This window comes from Capra hircus, assembly GCF_001704415.2.
Source record: "Capra hircus breed San Clemente chromosome X unlocalized genomic scaffold, ASM170441v1, whole genome shotgun sequence".
NCBI lineage: Eukaryota > Metazoa > Chordata > Mammalia > Artiodactyla > Bovidae > Capra > Capra hircus.
Genome location: NW_017189516.1, coordinates 36,006,792 through 36,019,918, shown reverse-complemented (window position 1 = coordinate 36,019,918; position 13,127 = coordinate 36,006,792).

Below are 13,127 nucleotides of genomic sequence, written 5' to 3'. Positions count from 1 at the left end.
AATAAAGAGTTTGGGGTTGGGACAGTAGCCAAGATGACAAATTGAAAGGAGAGAAAAGAAGGGATGAATTTGTCTCATGCTGAGACCAAAGGGATAGGCTTTTTTGCCCCTTTGGAGGAAGAGATTACAGGAAGACATTGGCAGAATTTATTTTGAAAGATTTAGGATACAATCAAAGCTACCTTAGGGCCAAAAGAGGAAACTATTCTACCTGCTTCCTTATTAAGATGTTTTGCCCTACAGAAGATCATATAATAGTGTTCATAGGGATATAGGGAAACAGGCTCTCAGATGTACTGTTGAGGGATAGTAAATGAATTAATCCTTTTGGGAAGACAATTTAACAGTATGATACATATTAAGGTAAATATTATTTAACCCAAGTATCCCTCTTTGAAACCTTATTTAAAGACTTACCCATGCGAACACACAAATATGTACACACAAATATTATGTTTGATGCAGGATACAGGATGCTTGGGGCTGGTGCCCGGGGATGATCCAGAGAGATGATATGGGGTGGGAGGTGGGAGGGGGGTTCATGTTTGGGAACTCATGTACACCCGTGTGGATTCATGTCAATGTATGGCAAAACCAATACAGTACTGTAAAGTAAAATAAAGTAAAAATTAAAATTAAAAAATAAAAGAAGCAAAAAAAGAGAAAGCCACTGTTATGAGTTGAACGGTGTCTCCCCCTCCAAAAGGTATGTTGGAGCTGTAACTCCCAATACCTAGAATGTGACCTTACATGGAAATAGGGTCCTTGTAGTTAAGATGAGGTTATACTCTAGTAGGATGGGCCCCTAATCTAGTATGAGCAAGGTCCTTGTAAGAGAGGAGAACCCGTTAAGAACACAAGCATACACAAGTAGAAGGTGATACGGAAACAGAGGGAAAATAAGGCCTTGTGATTGTAATCATGCGTCTAAGAGTCTAGGAACACCAAAGCTTGACAGGAAACAACAGAAGCTTGAAGAGTCAAGACAGGATTTTCCCTTAGAGCTCTCAGTGAGAACATGTCTAGGCTGACACTTGGATTTCACACTTACACCCTCCAGACTGTGAAGCAATACATTTCTGCTGTTCAAAAAATAATCTAAGTGGAAAAATTGGTGCTTTTATTTATCAGTTCACTTCACTTCAGTCGCTCAGCCGCGTCCAAATCTTTGCGACCCCATGGACTGTGGCACACCAGGATTTTCTATCCATCACCAAATCCTGGAGCTTGCTCAAACTCGTGTTCATGGAGTCAGTGATACCATCCAACCAACTAATCCTCTGGCATCCCCTTCTCCTGCCCTCAATCTGTCCTAGCATCAGGGTCGTTTCTAAGGAGTCAATTCTTTGCATCAGGTGGCCAAAGTATTGGAGTTTGAGCTACAGCGTCAGTCCTTCCAATGAATATTCAGCAATGATTTCCTTTAGGATGGACTGGTTGGATCTCCTTGCAGTCCAAGAGACTCTCAAGAGTCTTCTTCAATATCGCAGTTCAAAAGCATCAATTTTTCAGTGCTCAGCTTTCTTCATGGTCTGACTATCACATTCATACATGACTACTGGAAAAACCATAGCTTTGACTACATGGAACTTTGTCAGCAAAATCTGCTTTTTAATACACTCTCTAGTTGTCATGGGCTTCCCTCATAGCTCAGTAAGTAAGGAATCTGCCTGCAATGTGGGAAACCTGGGTTTGATACTGGGTCGGGAAGATCCCCTGTAGAAGGAAATGGCAACCCACTCTAGTATGCTTGCCTGGAAAATCCCATGGACAAGGGAGCCTGGTAGATTACAGTCCATCGAGTTGCAAGAGTCAGACATGACTTAGCAACTAAACCACCACCAGGATTGTCATAGCTTTTCTTCCAATGAGCAAGTGTCTTTAAATCTCATGGCTGTAGTCACCATCATAGTGATTTTGAAGCCAAAGAAAATAAAGTCAGCCACTGTTTCCACTGTTTCCCCATCTATTTGCCATGAAGTGATGGGACTGGATGCCATGATCTTAGTTTTCTGAATGTTGAGCTTTAAGCCAACTTTTTCACTCTCGTCTTTCACTTTCATCAAAAGGCTCTTTAGTTCATCTTTGCTTTTGCCATAAGTGTGGTGTCATCTGAAAATCTGAGGTTATTGATATTTCTCCCAGCAATCTTGATCCCACCTTGTGCTTCATCCAGGCCTGGCATTTCTCATGATGTACTCTGCATATAAGTTAAATAAGCAGGGTGACAATATACAGCCTTGACGTATTCCTTTCCCTATTTGGAACTAGTCTGTTGTTCCATGTCCAGTTCTAACTGTTGCTTCTTGACCTGCATACAGATTTCTCAGGAGGCAGTTCAGGTGGTCTAGTATTCCACCTTGAAAATCCGTGCAGAATTTTCCACAGTTTGCTGCAATCCACACAGTCAATGGCTTTGGCATAAATAAAACAGACGTAGAAGTTTTTCTAGAATTCTCTTGTGTTTTTTTCTTTTTTTTATGATGCAGTGGATGTTGACAATTTGATTTCTGGTTCCTTTGCCTTTTCTAAATCCAGCTTGAGGATCTGGAAATTCATGGGTCACATACTGTTGAAGCTTGGCTTGGATAATTTTGAGCATTACTTTACTAGCATGTGAGATGAGTGCAATTGTGCAGAGGTTTGAACCATCTTTGGCATTTGATATTTCTTGGGATTGGAATAAAAACTGATTTTTCCAGTCCTGTGGCCTCTGCTGTGTTTTTCAAATTTGCTGGCATATTGAGTGCACCACTTTCACAGCATCATCTTTTAGGATTTGAAATAGCTCAACTGGGATTCCATCACCTCCATGAGCTTTGTTCATAGTGATGCTTCCTAAGGTCCACGTGACTTTGTATTCCAGGAAGTCTGGCTCTAGGTGCGTGAACACACCATTGTGATCATCTGGGTTGTGAAGATCTTTTTTGTATAGTTCTTCTGTGCATTCTTGCCACCTCTTCTTAATATCTTCTGCTTCTGTTAGGTCCATACCATTTCTGTCCTTTATTGTGCCCATCTTTGCATGAAATGTTCCCTTGTGTCTCTAATTTTCTTGAAGAGATCTCTAGTCTTTTCCATTATATTGTTTTCCTCTATTTCTTTGCATTGGTCACTGAGGAATGCTTTCTTTTCTCTCTGTCCAAGGGCAGAGAAGCCCCAGCGAGACGGTAGGCTCTGGAGCAGTAGGTGTGTGGTGCCGGAGTGACTTTTAGGAAATATCCCACATAAAGGGCAAAGGAGAAGCCCCAGCAAGATGGTTGGAGGCGCAAAACACTTTTAGAATCAAACTCCATACCCGCCAGAGACGCTCAGAGGGCTCAAACATTCCTTGTGCGAAACAGGACCCAGAGACCCCACGGAGACTGAGACAGAACTGTGTTTGAGTGTCTCTTGAGGAGACATGGGTCGGCAGTGGACTGATGCAAGGGTAGGGGCTCTGGGTGCAGTAGACCCGGTTATCACATAAGCCCTCTTGGAGGAGGACGCCAGTAACCCCATTTTAGTTCACTGATTCCTAAAATGTCAATGTTCACTCATGCCGTTTCCTGTTTGACCACTTCCAATCTACTTTGATTTTAATCCCAAATTTCACAAGTGTCACTTCTGACTTTATTGAGAATGATACTCCTCACTGTGAATTTCATTTCTGTTTTATTCTCTGCCTTTTGATTACAATTTTCTTTTAAAGTCCATCCTTATTTTTAAAAATTAGTCATCAACAAAGCATCCAACGTATCTCCTTCCCCCACTATCTCCACAAGTCTGTTTTCTTATATGTCAGTTCTGCCTAGTTCTTTTGTGGTTTACAATATCAGTTAATTTATTTTGGTTTCCAATATACTATGTTCTTAGAAAAACAAGTTTAAAACAATACTATAGAATTTTGGAAAATAGTGCATGAAAATATAGTACCTAAATGGTAACACTGATTTATGGTGGCACGATGGGAAAGAAAAGAACATTCATTCTATCTATGATATGTTAATAACATAGTTTCACAAGAACTTAAATTCCACCCATGTCTTAGGAACTGTTTTTAAAAATCTAGCAAATATAAACAATGAGCTTTAAATTTTTCAGTGCTTTAAATGGAGTTAAAAGTGAACTCATTTTGGGGGGGTCATGAATTTCACTCAATATATCTAATTGCCAACACAATTTACTCAGCTACTTTTTAATAATCCAAATATCATTGAGTTTTAAACACTTGAATGTAGATGAGTTGATCATAACTATTTTTTCTGTATATTTGGAAAGGTTGATTGCTTATTTCTTCACTAATGAGAAGTGAGAAACATTGAAAGAGTTTGAGAGTCTATTTCTTTTTTTCCTTCCCCAACATCACCATTTATGAGAGGATTTTCAAGGTTTCTAGTCCTTGGAATTATCACCATTGTAGATAATTAGATTTTATTAATAGATTTGTTAATCCCTTCAGAAAAAAATTTCAATGTTTCTGATAAGTTATTCACTAATTGCAAAGCCTACCATAAACACACATACATATACTCATTGACACATGCATGGATGCACATACAGATACACACTCACATGTACACAGACAGATACATGTTAGCTAAGAACACCACATTTTCTAGAACTGAGAAAGAGACACAGAGCAGGTACCTCATTGCAGTACCTCACTGCAGCTTCCCTTAGCTCTCAGAATCCCTAAAAAGGCATTTGATTTTGTGGGATATTGTCCATTGAGGGTTAGGCCCTACTTAGGGTCACTATATCTTGCTGTCTCCTTCAGAAGGAAATGAAGAAAATACTCCTAATATGAAATATTAACAGACTTTGGAGACTTAGGATCTTTTTCTGTTCTCTAGCTGAACTTGACTTCAGCAAGACTACATTCCCCAGGCAGCAGGAAGACAGCAAAATGGTCAGATGGCTCATCATCTTATCCAGTGAAGTGTCAGGAGATACTGTCCAGAAGTGCCCAAACAATACATTTTTAGGATCCCAATATCCCTAAGAGGCAGTTCTACCTCCCTTTAGGTTCCGTCTGTCTCTTTCTCATATACACACACACACACACACACACACACCTACACACACATGCAGTATCAGTCTATTTCTCATCACTTGCCTGAAAAGAAACAAGCTGCTATTTATGAGCAGCCCTATGGAGAGGCCATGTGTCAAGGAAAGGAGACCTCATGTCAACTGCCACTGAGGAACTCAGACCTTCCAGCAGCCACACAAGTGAGCTTGGAAGAGAAATCAAACCCTGAGATAGCTACAACCTGGCCAACAACTTGGCTACAACCTTGTAAGAGACCAAGAGCCAGAAACGCCTAGCTAAACCAGTAAAAGTGTGTGAGATAATCAAAACCAATTGTTTTAAGGCGCTAAATTTTGAGATAAGTTGTTATGCAACAGTAACTAGCATGTGTGTGTGTGTTTGTATATACACTCATACCTGACTTTATTGTGCTTTTCTTTATTGCAGTTTGCTGATATTGTATTTTTGTTGTTGTTTACAAATTGGAGGCCTGTGGCAACCCTGCATTGTCAGATGATGGTTAGCATCTTTTTGCAATAAAGTACTTCTTAATTAAGGTATGTACATTTTTAAAATAAAATTCGATTGCACACTTGATAGGCTACAATAGAGTGTAAACGTAACTGTCATATGCACTGGCAAACAAAAAAGATGTATGCAACTTGCTCTTTTGCAATATTTGCTAACTGCTGTGGTCTGGAACTGAATCTCCAATGTCTCTGAGGTGTCCATATATATAGAAAGGAAGGAGGAAGGAGAAGGATAGAGAGAAAGAAACAAACAGAGGTACAGAGACAGATAGGGTTATTTGTTGCAAATAAAATGAGATATTGGACAAGGAGAATTTGAAAATACAATATGTAATAATACCTATCTCTGTTTTAATCCAGTAGATCAGAAATGATTATAAAAACAGAGTGCCTCCTACTGAAATATCCCTAATGACAAATGAACAATTTGGAAATAAAATGATTACATATGGTGAGCAATAAAAGAGGTTTCATAGCTAAAATATCCAGATGGAAAATGTAAAATTAACATAGTTATAATACTTTCAACTTTCAAAAGCATATAGTTCTATCCACTCATTTAAAAAAAAATTAGGTGAAGATGTTAAGAAGGATTGATGTTTTTTCCTCCAAGTAGTTCACTGTTTGCCTAAATTTGGACTAGGTAACATCTCTCCTAAGTTTGATGAAAACACACTTTTATACTATTTTTATATTAACCTGCAAATAGAAATCAAGCAAATTTCCATATTAAGCAAAATACCTACAAATACATTGAATGTGAGATCAACCAAAATTCTTGCCATTTAGTATTTTATATCTTAACAAAGGTAGCTATAACAAAGGTAGTATAAACACCAGTATTTTGTCTACACAGAATAAGAATCATCTGAACACATTTACTATACAACAGAATAAGCTTGATTATACAATAAGTGTGTAAATTTCAGTAAAATTATAATTGAAAAGCAAGCATAAAAAGGCCAAACTGCTACTATTTCCTGATTCTTTAATTTGTGAAGTTTTACCTGTTGTTTCTCTGCTTTTGCAGCTCTACTTTAGGAAGACCTCTGAAGGGTTCTTACTGATGAACAGATAGACAAAAACCCAAGATATAATTACATTTAAATTTGTGTTTTCAGTCTGAATTATGACTTGTATGAAAATAATAATCTTGGAAACTTTTGTGGGCTACTAATTCTTAAATTATTGCCATATTCACTATGTATAGCAGATATAACAGCTTCTAATACAGTTATATATTTGGAGATACATTTGTCTCCTACATTGCAGGCAGATTCTTTACTGTATGAGCCACCAGGGAAGCCCATATATATATATTACACACACATATATATATATATATATATATATATATATATATAACACACATATATATAATATATATATTATAATATATAACATTATATATAATTCATTACATGAAATTATTAAACCTTGTATATGCAGATTCTGATACTCCTCTTTATTGGCAATGGCAGTTTTTGGATCCTTTGGTCCAAAGGAGATTTTATATATGTGTGCGTGTGTGTATATATATATATATATATATATATATATATGTGTGTGTGTGTGTATAATACAATATATGTTATATGTTCTAGATTACTAAAAATATAATATATACTATATACTATATTATATTATACTATATTGTGTAAAGATTTTTCTCATCAAAGTCTATGGTGATGAGTAAATTACAAGCTTTTTAAGGAATGCTGCTGCTGCTGCTGCTAAGTCGCTTCAGTCGTGTCGGACTCTGTGCGACCCCATAGACGGCAGCCCACCAGGCTCCCCCGTCCCTGGGATTCTCCAGGCAAGAACACTGGAGTGGGTTGCCATTTCCTTCTCCAATGCATGAAAGTGAAAAGTGAAAGTGAAGTCGCTCAGTCGTGTTCAACCCTCAGCGACCCCATGGACTGTAGCTTACCAGGCTCCTCTGTCCATGGGATTTTCCAGGCAACAGTATTGGAGTGGGTTGCCATTGTCTTCTCCATCTTTAAGGAATAAATATTCACTACTATATCCTATCATTTTCTGAGTTATTTCAAAATTTTACTAAAAATATAATTAAGGAGATCACAAACAGGCAATTTTTATTTGAAATTCCAGAAAGAGACACTCAATTGTTATCATTATGGTTCATTGTTTCAATTGGTTAATACTCTTTATTTGTCAAACCGTAAATTTGATGGACACTAATTGTTCCAAAATAGACTTAATGGTCTGTCATGTCGTTAAGAGTTCAGCACAGTTCTATTAATGAGCTAGAATCCCTAGTAAAAAGCACACTAATTACATTTGCTAATGATAATGAATGAGGTGTGGAACCACTACTAGTGATTGTAGAAAATTACAACAAAGACTTAGCAAATTTAGAACTAGAAGAATTTTAGCAGTATATTTTACCTGTATATTATGTTTTTCCTCTTTGATAGATCACAATTACATTTGACTGCTGCTGCTGCTGCTGCTAAGTTGCTTCAGTTGTATTCCACTCTGTGACCCCATAGACAGCAGCCCACCAGGCTCCCCCATCCCTGGGATTCTCCAGGCAAGAACACAGGAGTGGGTTGCCATTTCCTTCTCCAGTGCATGAAAGACACAATAATTAGTCAAGTGTGTGGAAGTTCATGAATTTGAGAAACTCTCTTTAGAATACTTTTAAAACTATTCACTCTTAATGGTTAGTTTCTTTGAATGTTCTTTTTGTCCTATATTTAGCTTTCAGTTACTTTCCCTCTTCCCCTTAGGGGTCCAAGTATCTTATAAAACATATTTGCAGATCTCTCTTAGAGAATGAGAAAATATTTCCAAACTCAGACTTACATATTTTAATGCCATTCCCATTTTCAACTTATTGTTTAGCCTGCTTTCTATACATTGGGTTTGATTCTTCATGTTGATGCCTCAAGTGGACTTTCTGTCTGAATTTCCATGATAGTTTTGTCCTGATATTGCTTTGCATTCATTTATATATTCATTTGGGATCCATTATTATTTCATTCAACTGACATTTATTTATGATGTATCAAATACAGTATAAATCAAGAAAATTAACACCAATGAACAGGGCAGAAATAATCATTATTTTCATGGCACTTCAGCAAGAAAAATTCATTTCACAAAAATACTCATTTATTTTCTGGCAGCACTCTCCAAGTACACGTTTCTATAGTCTGTAAACCTCCACTGGGGGTGTCCTTGAAGTGCAGATTTCTACTAATGCTCTGTTGAAGGCAATCTAGAATTTTTCTACATACTCCTCAACATTCTTCCAACCTCTACTCACTCTCAGTTCCAAAGCCACTTCAACATCTTTAGATAATTGTTACAGCAGCACTGCATTTCTAGTACCAAAATCTATATTAGTTTCCTAATGCGCTGTCACAAATTTCCATAAAGTTAAGTATCCTACCTGCGATGATTGTTTACATTATTTGTAAACATGTAAATTTATTCTTAAATTTTAGGAGTTTTCAATGCATGTACCAGAAAGGAGTTCATATCTTGAAGCTATAAGGATAATAAATTATTGAAAACAAACCTTATAATCTTTGTGGCACTGATAGACTTGGCATAGACTTAGATTACTGTGATACTGATTGGTTTGCCTTGGAAACAAACAGAGATCATTCTGTCATTTTTGAGATTGCACCCAAGTACTGCAATTTGGACTCTTTCATTGACTATGAGGGCTACTCCATATCTTCTAAGGGATTCTTGCCCACAGTAGTAGGTATAATGGTCGTCTGAATTAAATTTGCCCATTCCTGTTCATTTTAGTTCACTGATTTCTAAAATGTTGATGTTCAATCTTGCCATATCCTGTTTGACAACTTTCAATTTCCCTTGATTATGGACCTTCCAAGTTCCTATGCAATATTGTTCTTTACAGCATCGGACTTTACTTTCATCACCAGTCACATCCACAACTGGGCATTTTTTTTTGCTTTGGCTTCATCTCTTCATTCTTTCTGGAGTTATTTCTCCATTCTTCTCCAGTAGCATATTGGGCACCTACTGACCTGGAGAGCTCAGCTTTCAGTGTCCTATCTTTTTTGTCTTCTCATACTGTTCATGGGTTTCTCAAGGCAAGAAAACTTAAGAGGTTTGCCAGTCCCTCCTCCAGCGGACCACGTTTTGTCTCCACCGTGACCCATCCATCTTGGGTGGCCTTACAAGGCATGGCTCATAGTTTCATTGAGTTAGACAAGGCTGTGGTCCATGTGATCAATTTGGTTAGTTTTCTGTGATTGTGGTTTTCATTGTCTGCATGCTGACAGACAAGGTAAGAGGCTTATGGAAGCTTCCTGATGGGAGAGACTGACTGTGGGGCAAACTGGGTCTTGTTCTGATGGGAGGGGCCATGCTTAGTAAATCTTCCATCCAATTTTCTGTTGATAAGCGGGGCTGTGGTCCCTCCCTGTTTGGCATGAGGCCAAACTGTTGACCCACCACACCTTCACCAGAGACTCCTGGATACTCACAGGCAAGTCTGGTTCAGTCTCTTGTGGGGATACTGCTCTTTCTCCTGGCTTCTGGTGCACACAAGGATTTATCTGTGCCCTCCAAGAGTCTGTAAACAAGACTAATTTTGAAACTTTAAAAATTTTGTTCTTCAAACTAGTGGTTCAGTTCAATTCAGTTGCTCAGTCGTGTCCAACTCTTTGTGACCCCATGAATCGCAGCACGCCAGGCTTCCCTGTCCATCACCATCTCCCGGAGTTCACTCAAACTCACTTCCATCGAGTTGGTGATGCCATCCAGCCATCTCATCCTCTGTCATCCCCTTTTCCTTCTGCCCCCAATCCCTCCCAGCATCAGAGTCTTTTCCAATGAGTCAACTCTTCGCATGAGGTGGCCAAAGTACTGGAGTTTCAGCTTTAGCATCATTCCTTTAGAATGGACTGGTTGGATCTCCTTGCAGTCCAAGGGACTCTCAAGAGTCTTCTCCAACACCACAGTTCAAAAGCATCAATTATTCGGTGCTCAGCTTTCTTCACAGTCCAACTTTCACATCCATACATGACCACTGGAAAAATCATAGCCTTGACTAGATGGACCTTTGTTGGCAAAGTGATGTCTCTACTACTGAGTAAAAGGAGGAGTGAAGGGCAATATAGGTGTAGGGCATTAATATATACAAACTTCTATGTATATATAGAATACGATACAAGGATATATTGTATACCACAGGGAACATGACTGGTATTTTATAAGTGAAATATAACCTCTAAAAATTGTGAATCACTATACTGCACACATGAAACTTATATAACATTGCATATCAACTAGGCTTCAATTATGGAAAATCACAGTCAACTTGAAATCTCATTTATGCCAGACAAGAGAGATTAATTTACTTTATAATTTAAACTTTGTCAGTGTCTTCTCTGCTAGGTAGCAATCCTAGAATTGGTATGGCCTCTAGATAAAGCTCAGTTCAGTTCAGTCACTCAGTTGTGTCCAACTCTTTGTGACCCCATGGACTGTGGCAGGCCAGGCTTCCCTGTGCATCAGCAACTCCTGTAGCTTACTCAGACTCATGTCCATTGAGTCGGAGATGCCATCCAACCATATCATCCTCTGTCGTCCCCTTCTCCTCCTACCTTCAATCTTTCCCAGTGTCAGGGTCTTCTCCAATGAGTCAGTTCTTCCCATCAGGTGGCCAGAGTATTGGAGTTTCAGCTTCAGGATCAGTCTTTCCTATGAATATTCAGAAGTGATTTCCTTTAGGATAGACTGGTTTGATCTCCTTGCAGTCCAAGGGACTCTCAAGAGTCTTCTCCAACACCACAGTTCAAAAGCATCTATTCTTCTGTGCTCAGCTTTATTTATATTCCAACTCTCACATCCTTACATCACTACTGGAAAAACCGTAGCTTTGACTAGTTAGACTTTTGTTGGCAAAGTAATGTCTCTGCTTTTGAATATGCTGTCTAGGTTGGTCATAGCTTTTCTTCCAAGAAGCAAGCGTCTTTTAATTTCATGGCTGCAGTCACCATCTGCAGTGATTTTGGAGCCCCCTAAAATAAAGTCTGACACTGTTTTCACTGTTTCCCCATGTATTTCCCATGAAGGGATGGGACCGGATGCCATGATCTTTGTTTTCTGAATGTTGAGTTTTAAGCCAGCTTTCTCACTCTCCTCTTTCACTTTCATCAAGAGGCTCTTTAGTCCTTCACTTTCTGCCGTAAGGGTGGTGTCATATGCATATCTGAGGTTATTGATATTTCTCCTGGCAATCTTGGTTCTAGCTTGTGCTGCATCCAGCCCAGCATTTCACATGATGTACTCTGCATATAAGTTAAATAAGCAGGGTAACAATATAGAGTCTTGACATACTCCTTTCCCAATTTGGATCCAGTCTCTTGTTCCATGTATAGTTCTAACTGTTGCTTCTTGACCTGCATACAGATTTCTCAGAAGGCAGGTAAGGTAGTCTGGAATTCCCATCTCTTGAAGAATTTTCCACAGTTGTGAAAACAAACTATATAAAGCTCAAGTCTTTATAATTTATCCTGGAGGTTCAATTTTCTGATTATATAAAACTTTTCCTGGACACTGTGGCTTGCTTGGGAGAATTTCCTCTGAGGACTCTTCCTATCATTTTCTGAATGTGACAAAATAAGTTAATACCTCCAACCAGGACACTTGGAAGACACCTTGCCTCTCGTCACTTACCCAAGTAGTGATAGACAAGGGGCCTTTTAAAGCTACCTATTTATCTTATTTTTCTCTATCCTTTACCAAGGCTATTGGTATTCTACAAAAAAGTAAAACATTGAAAAAGTAAAGAAACTCAGCAATTTGATTATTAAGAGGAGTTTTGTGTCAAATGCCCTATTGTGTGTCTTTGATAATAAGTTAACATGTTTAAAAAATGATTAATCCATCTGACTATAAATGTAAATATTTATTCAGATTGCTGAGATTTATCTTTTGTCTTTTACTTTCACTGCATCTTTTGTCCAAGTTCAAAAGCAAGAATGATTCTGTAATAGACTACTATTTATTATCATAAATATTTATTTTGTGGCTAAACAGAATAAGCTTAATGTTTTTATTTATTTGCTTATTTATTTTTATATGTTGAAATGTGATTACTCTAATGAATGTTCAAGAGGACACTGGTTCTTAAAATTTTTTATCATATTTCATCAACTGAAACATGGGTTTGTGTAGTAAGTTCAGTGTTGTACAAAGGGCACTATATTTGTGGGGTCTTGGCATACTTGAAAGCTACAAGAAAGCAGTTTATTCTGTTTCTACAAGTGTATCTAAATGACAGAACTAAATGTGACATGCGGTTGATTTATACAAAATTGAAGTTTGCTTTGATGATAACATCAATCTTGGGAAAAAAAACATGTTTATTGATCTAATGTCTTTGTCACTTCTATTGGTCTTAACTAACAATAACAAAGTTATAAAGTTTCTTTAGCAGATTTCTTTTAAAAAATTTCAGAGCTGATTAATTTTGTTAAAAAATTTTACTTTTTAAGAAATGTTGCTTCTATTGTATACTGTATTCTAATAAAATGTCTTACTGAAATTTTTACTGTAAGAAAATTTTAACC